The sequence below is a fragment of the Lissotriton helveticus genome, chromosome 4_1 (genome assembly GCF_964261635.1).
Source record: "Lissotriton helveticus chromosome 4_1, aLisHel1.1, whole genome shotgun sequence".
Classification (NCBI taxonomy): Eukaryota; Metazoa; Chordata; class Amphibia; order Caudata; family Salamandridae; genus Lissotriton; species Lissotriton helveticus.
This window is the reverse complement of record NC_136063.1, coordinates 1,696,981,124-1,696,992,995: the sequence shown is the minus strand read 5'-3', so window position 1 is coordinate 1,696,992,995 and position 11,872 is coordinate 1,696,981,124. Positions and strand designations below refer to the sequence as shown.

At 45.6% G+C, this 11,872-nt stretch overlaps 1 pseudogene across 1 annotated transcript; it reads left to right on the top strand.

The window, feature by feature from the left end:
- Nucleotides 1–454: 454 nt before the first annotated feature.
- Nucleotides 455–1,386, top strand: LOC144827651 (U6 snRNA phosphodiesterase 1 pseudogene; annotated as a pseudogene). Its single transcript, XR_013610288.1, has 2 exons — nucleotides 455–1,210; nucleotides 1,332–1,386. The product of XR_013610288.1 is annotated as a U6 snRNA phosphodiesterase 1 pseudogene (transcript).
- Nucleotides 1,387–11,872: the final 10,486 nt, after the last annotated feature.

The following is an 11,872-nucleotide window of genomic DNA, read 5'->3' as shown; positions in this document are numbered from 1 at the left end:
CGGAGGATTTGCGTCCCCCATCCGGGTTCTCATCCTGAAATCTGATTGGCTGCCAACACTTCAAACCAGGAAGTTCTGGCAGCCATCTTGTGACACGGTTGAACCGAGTCACATAAAAATCATAAAAAAATAAAAGCCTCTTGTGGGGGTCCCACTGGGCCAAAAAGGCATAAACAAACTTTCAGCCTGACTCGCGCTGAATCTGTGACTGCTGCTGAATTAAATTTTTTTAACAAACATCGGGCTACTGTGCTTTGTTTTTAATAAGCCCCGGGGTGGGCCAAATCCCTGGAGCATATGTAAAATATATAGGAGGAGGTTGCGTTGAGCCCCCTCCTTGGAGTCTTAAAGGCCTGGGGACTGCCACCTTCCCGGGGCATTTTCAATAAACTAAGCCTATTAATCAACAGGAGGACTGTGCCTGTTCTGCCTTCGCATTAGTTGATATTCGCCCCGAAAAATGCCGAAGTTGATGCCAAATGTCGCCTTTTAAAAGATTCTCAACAAAAGTGAGGCTGTATTTACGAGCTGTACATTTGAGAAGGGAATAGATGGGCACCTTGGCATTCATGAGTGAATTATATCACATACTGGCCAGCGTGGGGACTCCAGCGTTCCCATGAGTGCCGAGGTACTGGTGGACTACAGCAGCAGTAGTTCAGAGGATGAGTCGTCCTTGACAGAGACCCCAAGTTTTCTTGGTGTTTTCAGGGGCAGAAGCTCTAAAGGTGATAATGGGAACCCTGCGAAAACTTCCCCCGTGGAGGGCGTCCAAGTGCGGTCAAGCGGGGCCCTGCTGCCTCCGAGAGAGCTTCCTCGACTCCCTGTTCCAGAAAGCGTGTTGCGCATGTTCCAAGATAACCCCGAAGATCAGGCCCCCGAAGACATTCACAAACATGGCGGACGAGTGCGCAGCTTCCCGCACGAACGAGGCAACTGGGCAACCTATGTCTATGCACCGTATGAACCTGTAGAGGAATTCCCTGACCTTGTGGACATGCTCTTATCTAATGCTCACAAATATGGTGTTGTACTGACTAAGATGGTGGAGTTTCACATCAGCCTGTCGCGAACTGTTGTTCTTCGACATCACTGGATAAGCTTGTTCGTCCAATCCCTCAGAGATAGACTTTTGCCCACACACAGGGCCGTGTTAAATCCAGGTTAGAGCGAGAAAACGGATACCTATCTACAATTACATGCATGAATGGTAAATATTGAACTGTGGATGCCAGTAGTGGTGTGGAAGTCTTGGCTCCAAAACCCAGAAAAAAGGCAGCTTAAGGGGTTCAGGAGCCAGAAATGGAAGGACAGACTGTCTCGAACCGAAGGTTCTTTTGCATTGCCAACAAACTGAAGGTTTACACAAATGAAGAGCGAAACAGGTGTTACCCAGGAGCGGCTTCCATGTAGCAGCTGTAACCACTCTGAGGGTATACAGACCCGCCCTGGCTGAGTGTTACCCAGGAGCGGCTTCCATGTAGCAGCTGTAACCACTCTGAGGGTATACAGACCCGCCCTGGCTGAGTTAAGAGGGTTCTCATTTTAATCTTTACTTAATATAGCACGTACACTACACTGTTTTTTTATTACTGTGGTCCTGAAGAAGCGCCAATGACCTCCGGGCAACAGAGGCGCGAAACATGTTGGCCTTGACTTTTGATACCTAGGCCGAATGGGCCCTTTTGGGTCAGTCATTTTTTATAAGTATCACGTGCACATAAATTGATTTACCCTCCTTTTACCCAATACACCTAGGATTACTTTAATCTACCTCTTTTCTTTGTTTTAAAAAAATGGGTGACTGTCAGCACCCTGATACATGGGTGACTTTTGCACCCCTGTTGGTGACTTTTTGCACCTTGACACATGGATGACTTTTGCACCCTTGCCGGTGACTATTTGCACCTTGATCCATGGGTGACTTTTGCACCCTGATCTAGGAACTTTGTCCTCCTGTTGATTAATAGACTTATATTAGGAGCATGGACACTGGACCTTTATAGCTCCTTGGTCCCCCCTTTTTTGTTCAATAAATAAACTAAGCCTCCCAGGGCAAATGATGAAAGAATGGGGGGCGTAACCCACCTGTAGCCCCAGGGACCACAACCTCCCTGGGGCAAATAGTTATAATTACAGTGGGGGCTGCCCGGCCCCCATAGCCCTGAGGACCACCACCTTCCCAAGGCTGTGTTCTGTAATGGAGGGGGGCCTCCCTCCTGGCGCCATAGATGGCCCTAGGGACTGCCACCTTCGAGGGCTGGGTCCTGCTACCTCCTGAGGTGCACACACTCTGGAGGTAGCTGTTTGCCATGGCTTGACAAGAGCTTTACCACTTCCCCAACCCACAGCAAACTGTACCCGCTTTCAGGAGTCAAGAGCAGTTAAAATGTCATCTGCGATGTCTTCATTTTTGTCACTGACCATGTCACTAGTGATGTAATATGTGAGATCTTAAGCAGTGCATTGCGGGGTGTAAGTAAAAGTTAGCTCAGCTAATCTTAATTGCCAAACTTCACTGGGTTTGAACGCATGAAATCTGAGCCTAACATTAATGTACCTGTAATTTTTGTTTTTTTCATTGAATATATGTAAATATCCTGGTGCAATCTTGATCACAGTTAGATGTGGGAACCTGTCAGGCTGTGTTTATGTCCCAGATCTCCACTTTGTTTTTCCACCTGCCTTTGTGCATTTTCCCCATGCACCCTCCTCATTTCGGCGAGTTGCTTACAGCATACTACGACTGTAGAGACAATCGCATGTAGCGGTTCACATCTCCCATAGTAGTGCTGTATAACATTCTTTTCCTGAATTCCTGGAGAAATACGATACTTTAAAGGACAGTGCACTGATTAAATAAATCCCCTAACCTTTTGGAAACCACGTTTGTGACTGTGGCATTTTAAGTACCTTGCTGTTTATTTGGCCACGCTATTCATTGGAGGAGTTTTAATTTTGCCCCTTTGTTCGCCGGATGTTATCCATTCATTTCTACTGTGAAGACAAGTGGGATAAACTTGCATCCCAGTGATACCTGCTAGAGACTTTTTCTTCCAGAGTACCTGCCGACAAGGTGAGGAGCAGGTGGGGCTGTGGCTGTGAAACGCAGGAGCCCGAGTTTGACTGGCTGTGACTGGGGGAGTGCTGCAGGGGCTCCGGCGTTCAGTTGGTGAAAAAGGAGAGGAGCTGGCCTGGATCCAAGGACCTAGGGGCTCATGGTTTTTCCCCCCCGTCAGCCTAAGAAGTAACTTGCAGGGCTATGATGTGCCTCATCCCTCCCACCTCCCCCAGCCCCAGTCCACAAATAAGAAGGCTCTGCCCCCTCTGGTGCTGATGCCTGCTGGACCAGAGGGCCCCCCTCTGGCTTCGAGGCCGTGTGGTGCCGCATTAAACACCTCTCCACCTCCGTATTGCTCTTGTGATTTGGATCTCTGGGATATATGGAAGTGATTGACAGGGATTTTTGCCCTCCCACCTGAAAAAGGATTGCTTGGGGCCTGTTGCATGGGCCGGAGTGTAGTGACTCCCGGAGATGCTTCTACAGGGGTCATATGAGGCCTGCTGAACTTCCTTCTTCCCTGCTTTGTTGGCTGGTGTGGACTGGGGTGGGAGTTGGTCCCCCAGGACCACCCTTCACAATGCCATAAAGACATCAAGAGGCTCACACAATGTGGGGAACTTCTACAAGGGCCCTCCAAGCCCATTTGAACTAGAAAGAGCCATGGAGGGGCCATCCCCCCATTGGCTCTGCTAACTTTGTGTTTGCCTGCAGGAATTTATCTTCTTATAACAGTAAAGAAATGTTTTGTCTTTTCCCCTGGCATGAATGACTTTGGTTGCAATGTGATCGTCTATAAGTTTAGGACTGCTAACGAGAATCTTCAGCACCTGTCTGCCTGTAAAGGTGATATAGGATGAGAAAAAGAAAATACCTGGCTGCCTTTGAAGGAGCAGGAACCTTATCTAACCTCATAAATCCATTTTGAAGTATATGTTATGTTATGTTATTGGGGGATTTCTATAGTGCTCAACTTCTCCGAGGAGTGTCCCGGCGCTTATGATCCTCACAGGCACAGAATGAGGGGCGAGAAAAGGCACTTACTGAACAAAAAGCAGAGTTTTGAGATTTTTCCTAAAAGCCAGCAGATTACCGTTAGTTCTGAGGGACAGAGGTAGAGCGTTCCACAGCTGCTGTGCAAGGCGTTTAAAAGAGTGCCCACCGCACCGAGCACGTCGAATCGCAGGAACAACGGCCAAGGCCTGAGTGGAAGATCTAAGTGATCTGGAAGGTAGATAGAACATCATCCATTTCCGGAGATACCTGGCACCCACGCCATGCAATGCTTTAAAAGCCATTGTTAGTGTCTTGAACACAATACGCTTTCTGATTGGGAGCCAGTGAAGAGTTTTGAGCAGATCACTGGTACTGGCTCTCTTGTTGAGGCCAAAAATGGTACGTGCCGCAGAGTTCTGGACGACTTGTAGGCGTGCCAGGACGAATTCGGGAAGGCCCAGATACAACACATTAGAGTAATCGAGGCGCGAGCCTATCAGGGCCTGTACCGTTACTCTTCTATGGTCCAGTGACAGCAGGGGCAAACATTTCCTAATCATCTTTAGGATGGCAAAACATTTGCCAGCCAAGCCCAGAACCTGGGGTTTGAGAGAGAGGCTGTTGTCAATCTGTATTTTCCCAAATCTTTTGCGACCACCGAGTCGCAGGCGGGGGGGAACATGGCTGCAGGCCACCAGTCTTTCCACCTGGGGTCCGAGGGGCAGCCGAAGAAGAGCACTTCCGACTGGTCGGAGTTGCACTTGAGGCTGTTCTGTCCAAACTAGTTGAAAACAGCCTCAAGGCAACCCCTGATGTTTACACCATCAAAGTCGGAGTCTCTGTCGCACGTGAACAGGAGCTGGGTATCGTCAGCGTATGACACGATCTGAGCCCTGTGAGCCTCTATCAGTGCCGCCAAAGGGGTCATATAGATGTTAAAGAGAGTTGGGCTCAGAATAGAGCCCTGAGGAACTCCCACCTCCAGTGGCAGCATTGTGGCAGAGAAAGGAGGAGCCCAGATCGTTTGTTGGCGATTAGCTAGAAAGGACTTGAACCAACTAAACACCGACCCCCTCAGGCCGATCTCCCAGAGTCTAAAAAGGAGACGGTCATGGGGGACGGTGTCGAAGGCCACCGAGAGATCAAGCATTACCAACATGGCTTTACCTCCGCAGTCCAGTGTTTCCTTGATGGCCTCGGTGACTTCAAGCAAAGCTGTTTCAGTGCTCAAGTTGGAACGAAACCCGGACTGCGACTGGTGAAGAATATCGTGTGTCTCAAGAAAGTTTGCGAGAGTGAGATGGGCATGCTTCTCCACGGCTTTCGCAAGTGCTGGTAGGAGGGAAATAGGTCTGTAATTTGCATTGACCTTGGAGTCTAGTTTTTTTTTTTTAGGAGAGGCAAAATCAGGGCCGGTTTCCACGGCTGAGGGACTGCCCCTGTGCTAAGGGAGAGGTTAAGCAGCGGATTAATTAAGGGATTAAGCACAGGAGCCATCTGGGCGAGGACTTTAGCGGGGCAGGGGTCTAACGGGGAGCCAGATTTTATTTTAGAAAGAAGGTCCAGGGAGGCCTGAAGGGTAAGCGGTGGAAAGTCCCAAAGAGTGGGACCTTCGGGGTTCGAGAGCGAAAGGGGCAAGGGCACTTCCTGTGCTCTGGCCACACCGGCTGCAGTGAAAGTGGCCTGGATGGTCTTTATTTTATTGGCGAAAAAATTGGCAAGCTCGGTGATCCAGAGCTTGGAGTGCAAGGTCCTGGGGGTGCATCAGGAAGGGGAGATGAAATCCTTTACTACCCTAAAGATTTCTTTGCAGGAGTTGGAGGCTGCTTCGATTCATTTAGCCAAATAAGAGTTGTAGTGCCTGCGCCAAGCTCTTTCGGCTTTTTTGCATTGCCGCCGCTTCTCAGCAAGCGTAGAGGAAAACCAGGGGGCGGATGCTTTCGCGGAATTAGTCCGAAGGGCCCGGGGAGGAGCCAATTAATCTAATCGTTGGGTAAGCCAGATCTGCAGGTGCTCGAGGTCCGTCTATATTACAGGTGCTATGGGGGTAATTGATAAACAAATAATGAGTGTTCGAGAAACCCTGATTAGCGGTGGTGAGGGGTCACAGATTTTCAATTGCAATCCCAGCCAGCTAATACTCTTTGGCCTATTGTACCAAATAGTGCTGTTCATACCCCAGCTGATAATGGTCCTAATGACTGCGCACATAATGACATGGATTCTATTTCTATATGTGATAGTGATTTTCAACCTCCACCTGAACGCTCCAGCAAACCAAAAACTCACTCTACAAATATGGCTCTTAAAACAGAAAAAGAGATGGTTCTACTTGATGTTAGCATCAAAAAGGCTTCTCTTAGATCTGTTACTAAAAAGATTGTCACCACGCATATGAGTGATATGCTTGTGAGTATAGGTGACAAGGTTACATCTTCAGATGTATTTTTTAGATCTACTTTAGAATATTTGGTTCAAAAATCACTGCATGTTGAAAGCTTAACTACTACTTGTTTGGAACTGCTAAAGTAAAATATCTATGAAGCTCACTACCACATCTAGCCACAAAGTAAGAAAGCAGCCCATGCAGGCTTCCTCTGAATGTAGGGCAAGAACCCAGCCTTCTGTTAGCACACAACTGTCATAGAGCCCTCGGACAAGATAATCCCTTCGAATTTAGACATGAGACAGTCAATGAGACCACTGAACCATCTATCTATACAAACCCAAAGACCCAGTATGAGGCCAGGTAATTCCAACAGGGAGAGTGGTCCTCGCTCAGTCACTGGTCCTTTTGTTCAGAGGGATTCTACTAATGGCTCACAAATTATCCGCATTGAATATTTGGATCTCCTTCCTGCTGTAACAACATATGTAGTAGTAATGCCCAATGTACATATTGTACCTTTTCAGGAAACTGAAACTTGGACCTCCTTAAGGAATAAGGCTTCAAACGGGGTGGCCACAAGAACAGATTTGACAAGGGCACTCTTCAATGAGATAAAAATGGTTAGGCAAGTGAAATGGGTAGGCCAAGGCCAATTTCTGTTAGGTGATTGTGTGGTTTTGTCTTTTCAAACCCCATGTCTGGTGGTGTGGAAACTATCCTGAACAGATTAGGCTCATCAAGTGTTTCACCACATAATATTTCAGTTCTACCCTTAGAATATTTTTACCAACCTGTGCATAGGCATGCAGAATCCAGACCTCCCATACGTTCGTTCGAATAACTTTATTCGATTCAACAAGGGAATCACAAAAGTATACACAGATTCAAACTTCACCCGATTATACAAAAATACATAATTGATTAAAAATCCGTAATTCATTTTACATTTTAAAATTTTCAAGAAATTCAAAAACAATCAAGTCACATCTATAAAACTTTTCATAAAGTGCATTACAGTCTTAAGTCCACACCATATTCTTAGCTAAACAGTTATCACTTTTATGGGGATTCATATTTGTTTCTGATGTTAAGAGACACTCGGATAAAGCTAAGCACAGCACTACAAATCTCTGGAGTTGACAAGGACAAAAGGTACTCATAGCCTTCTTTGTAGTAACGAGATCCAAGGCTTAACAGGACGGGCTTGATAAACCTGTTTCTTGCATCCTTGTACAATGCACAAAAAGGGATAAGATGCAAAGTGCTTTGTGAGACCCTATTATTACAGGGGTAAGGGGATAGCCTCTCACACCACCCCCCTTGTTTTGGGAAAGCAAAGCGATAGTGTAGAGAATTTAATCGAAACCTTGTCAAGAAAAAGCGCCATTGAGTGTGGGTGATATATGACAGGTAAAACTGCTGATACAGCTCGTCCTTCCTATATACTGCGTTCTCACCGTTTCTCAAAGTGCCTCGGCTGGAATAATAAGCTTTTTGGATAATTAACTTATAATCCTTGCCGGCCATAACTGGACTTTCGAACATTTGCCCTAACCCGATTATATTAAAAGTGTCCCTAACATATCGAAGCCACGGAATATTCATGGAGTGATCAAGTTTAAGACAGTCATACAAGATTTCCTTTGTTAATTTTAACTCATCTGACTGCCAGGCTTTAGACCATAACAACAAAGGCGACAAATGAATAGTGTCACTCACAAAAGTAATGCCCACCTCCCCATGACAAAAGTTATTAGAGGTACCTGCTGGGACACATAACAACCGTTTTAAAAATTTATTTTCCATGACTTGTATTTTATCACATTTCTGAGTCCCCCATACACCTGCCCCGTATACGGCAGCAGAGAGACATTTAGCTTTATATAAAGTTATTAATTCTCTAATCGGTTTTTGCCCCAATTTGCTAGCAAAGCGAAACAGAGCCTCGACCGATTGTGTAACTTTTTGTACCCTGACTGATATTAAAGGGTCCCAGTTTAACTTTTTATTAAAAAGGTTGCCAAGATAATTAAAATTGTCAACTTTAGCAATAGTTGAATCCCTTACCATGTACTTACGAGATTTTACACTTTTCGGGCCGCAGGTCATAGCAAACGATTAAGCAAAGTTGACCTTGAGGTCTAAGTTACCCATAAAGGCCTCAAAGGCAGCTAAGGTGGTCTGCATACCATTAGAAGTGAGGGTCATTAGAACCGCGTCGTCTGCATAGGACAACATCGGTATCCTTTTACCATTTGCTTGGGGGAAGTCGGCTTCGCTATCAAGCAGAAAACTTTCTAAACCGTTGGTGTACACCAGGAATAAGAATGGAGCCAGAATACAGCCCTGGCGGACACCTTCGGTGGATGGAATTCGATTTGTCTTCTCACCTCCTGGACCATATCTAATTTTCACTGAGGTGGCAGCGTGGAGTATACGAAGCAGGGTTACTAATGGTTCTTCAAACCCCATCTTTTCCATCATTTGCCACAACTTACCCCTGCATACAGTGTCAAAGGCACTGGACAAGTCCATGAAGGCCAAGTGAATACAACTGTGCTTGGCCCCCATGTACTTGCCCATAATTAATGCCAGATTGAGACACTGCTCAGTGGTTCCCATACCCTTCCGAAACCCGTACTGTGAGTCCACTATGGTACCTGCGGATTCTGCCCAAGCTTTAAGGCGTGCCAATATCACTCTACCCATTAATTTGCATGAGGCATCTAGTAAGGATATCGGTCGGTAGCAGCAAGGGTCACCCTTAGCGCCCTTTTTAAAAATCGGTACTACTACCGCCTCATGCCACGAAGTTGGGATACGCCCCACCACAATTGCTCTAAAAACATTTAATAGCAATGGTGCCCAGACCTCCGGGTTATGTTTAAAGAGATCTAAAGGTACTGAATCCGGCCCGGGAGCCTTTAATAGGATCCCCATCCTCAAGGCAACCTCTATCTCCGACAAGGTAATAGAGAGGCTAAGTTCTTTAGCTGACATCAGATTAAAATCTCCAACTCCATCGTCAATAACCAGCAGTAGCTCGTTTGGGTTACAAATTTTCCCATAGTGTAACACCCAGGTCTCCTCCGGAATGTGCACTAATATATTACCCTTGTCCCCATTCTTTCGAAAAGGTTGGTTTATTATTTCCCAGAAAAGTCTACAGTCCCTTAATTCTGCCGCTTTTCCAAGATCTTCCCAGGTTATGGCCCTTAATTCCGATTTTCGCCTATCAATTGCGTCTCTATACTTTTTCCTAGATTTCCTAACAAGGTCAGCGTCTCGGGGTACCTGATGTAAAGCCTTTTTTAAACTTGATTGTGCAGCAGAACACTCTCCATCGAACCATTTGGGTCCACTTTCTTTTTTCCCCCTCAGAGTTTTTTGGAGGTGTGTAGCCACATTACCTAAGAGTTCTTCAAAATTTCTAATTATTACATCTGGTTCATTTGTGGGCGTCAGACAAGCTTCTATACCCGCCTTATTTTCCTTAAAAATATCCAGCTCCAGTTGCCCCACATTTACCTTGTCCCACTTCAGAGTTACTCCCTGGTTCTGGCTATGTATTATTGGTTGTTCCAGGGTTTGACTACTCCCAATTACAGGGTTAAAACTCACTATTAGGGGGTTGTGATCACTGGCGGGATTTACATCAACCTGGAAATCCTTAATGAGATGGACAAACCTAAGGGAGACCAGCGCAAAATCAATTGTACTTGTCGCGCCCCCTGATCCTTGGAAGGTGGGTATACCCATAGGTCTAGAAAAACTGGGCATGTCCAGAACACAGAGTTCGTACGTCATAACAATATTGTTTAGAGCATCCCCCTGTTTTGTATGAGTGAAGTGAGCCAATGGTTGATCACTTGAATCCAACATACCACAAACTCTTGTCCCACTAAATTTGCACAATACACAGTTAAAATCACCTATCCATACAATAAAGAGGGGGAAAACCTTATTACTCACATTAACAATCTCGTCCTGTAATTTCTCGATAACAGTGGTGGAATTTACGTCAAATACATTGTAATACCAGTTTATTAGGAGCAGCGGTACTGGAAATAGAGCCTTAATCATAAGAATTTGATACCAAGGGGAGTCAGTCAGTAAAGTAATCTTAATAAGATTATGCTTCACCGACATAGCTGTTATAAGACCACTCTTAGCTCTGCCTGATGGTGCGGGCTCAGCATAAACGTTAAACATTTGAAAACCATCAAGGTTAAAATCCATTCTATACCAAGATTCCTGGAGGCAAAGTATGTCGAAGGGCTGAACAAATTTAATTTCAACCATGAAGGGTCCTCCAACCTCCGGGACAAACCAGCTATATTCCAGGAAATCAAACGAAAAATGTTACCCTCAGCTCCACTAATTCCATCACCTAAGGGGATTGTCACTTTTGGCGGGGGCATACTGCTCTCAGCCTGTATTGTTTCTATAGTGTTAGTCACCACCTCAGAGGATCGCTCTAATTGGTTTATTGAATGCTCACTACTAAACCGATTTAAATCAGTATTAACATGTTTATTATCCAGCAATGACAATTGCAAATGTTCTACTTGGCCATTCCCTCCACCATGGGCCACTGAATTGGTTGTTAAGATTTCATTCAAATAGGTTGTATTAATGGCCCGCTTGACTTGAGGGACTAAAGGGACTGTGGGGCATATTCTCAAGGGAGTTTATCTCCGCTTTTTTGGCTTTAAAAGCCAAGAAAGCGGAGATAAAATTATCTCCCTATTACCTAGCTGTCGCTATCACCAGTTAGCGACAGCTAGTAGGAGATAGCGACCATCTTGGGCCCCACTTTGCATGTCAGTGATATTTATCACTAATGACATGCAAAGTGGGCGTGCCAAGATGTTAGCGACTGGAAACAGTCGCTAACATCGCTATCTGCTATTACCAACTTTTGGAGATAATCGCGCTAAGCGCGAATATCTCCAAAAGCTAACACCTGCCCTGAGCAGTTCTTAGCCATGTTATCCAATGGGAGGTGGATAACATGGCTAAGAGCATTAGCTCGGTAATGCATGAATATCGCGGACTTTTCAGCGATATTCATGCATTGCGGCCCTTTTTTATCGCATTTGCGATAAACCTTGGTAATACCAAGGTTTATCTGCGATAAAAATTGCCGCAGCTCAGCGGTAAAATTTTGTCTCTAACCAAGCAATAGCGATAATTATCGCTATTGCTTGGTAACATGCCCCTGTGTCTTCAGCATCACTGCTCTTTGTTGGAGTAGAAGAACTAACCCTAGGCTTCTCCATATCCACTTCGACCCCCTCATTTAAAATACAACCATTCCAGAGTCAGTCCACACCCTCCATGCCCCTTAGAACATCAAACCTATATCTTAAGGGTAGATGAAGGGGAAACTTATCTGGTCTGTTATTAATGAAATGTCTGCCTTC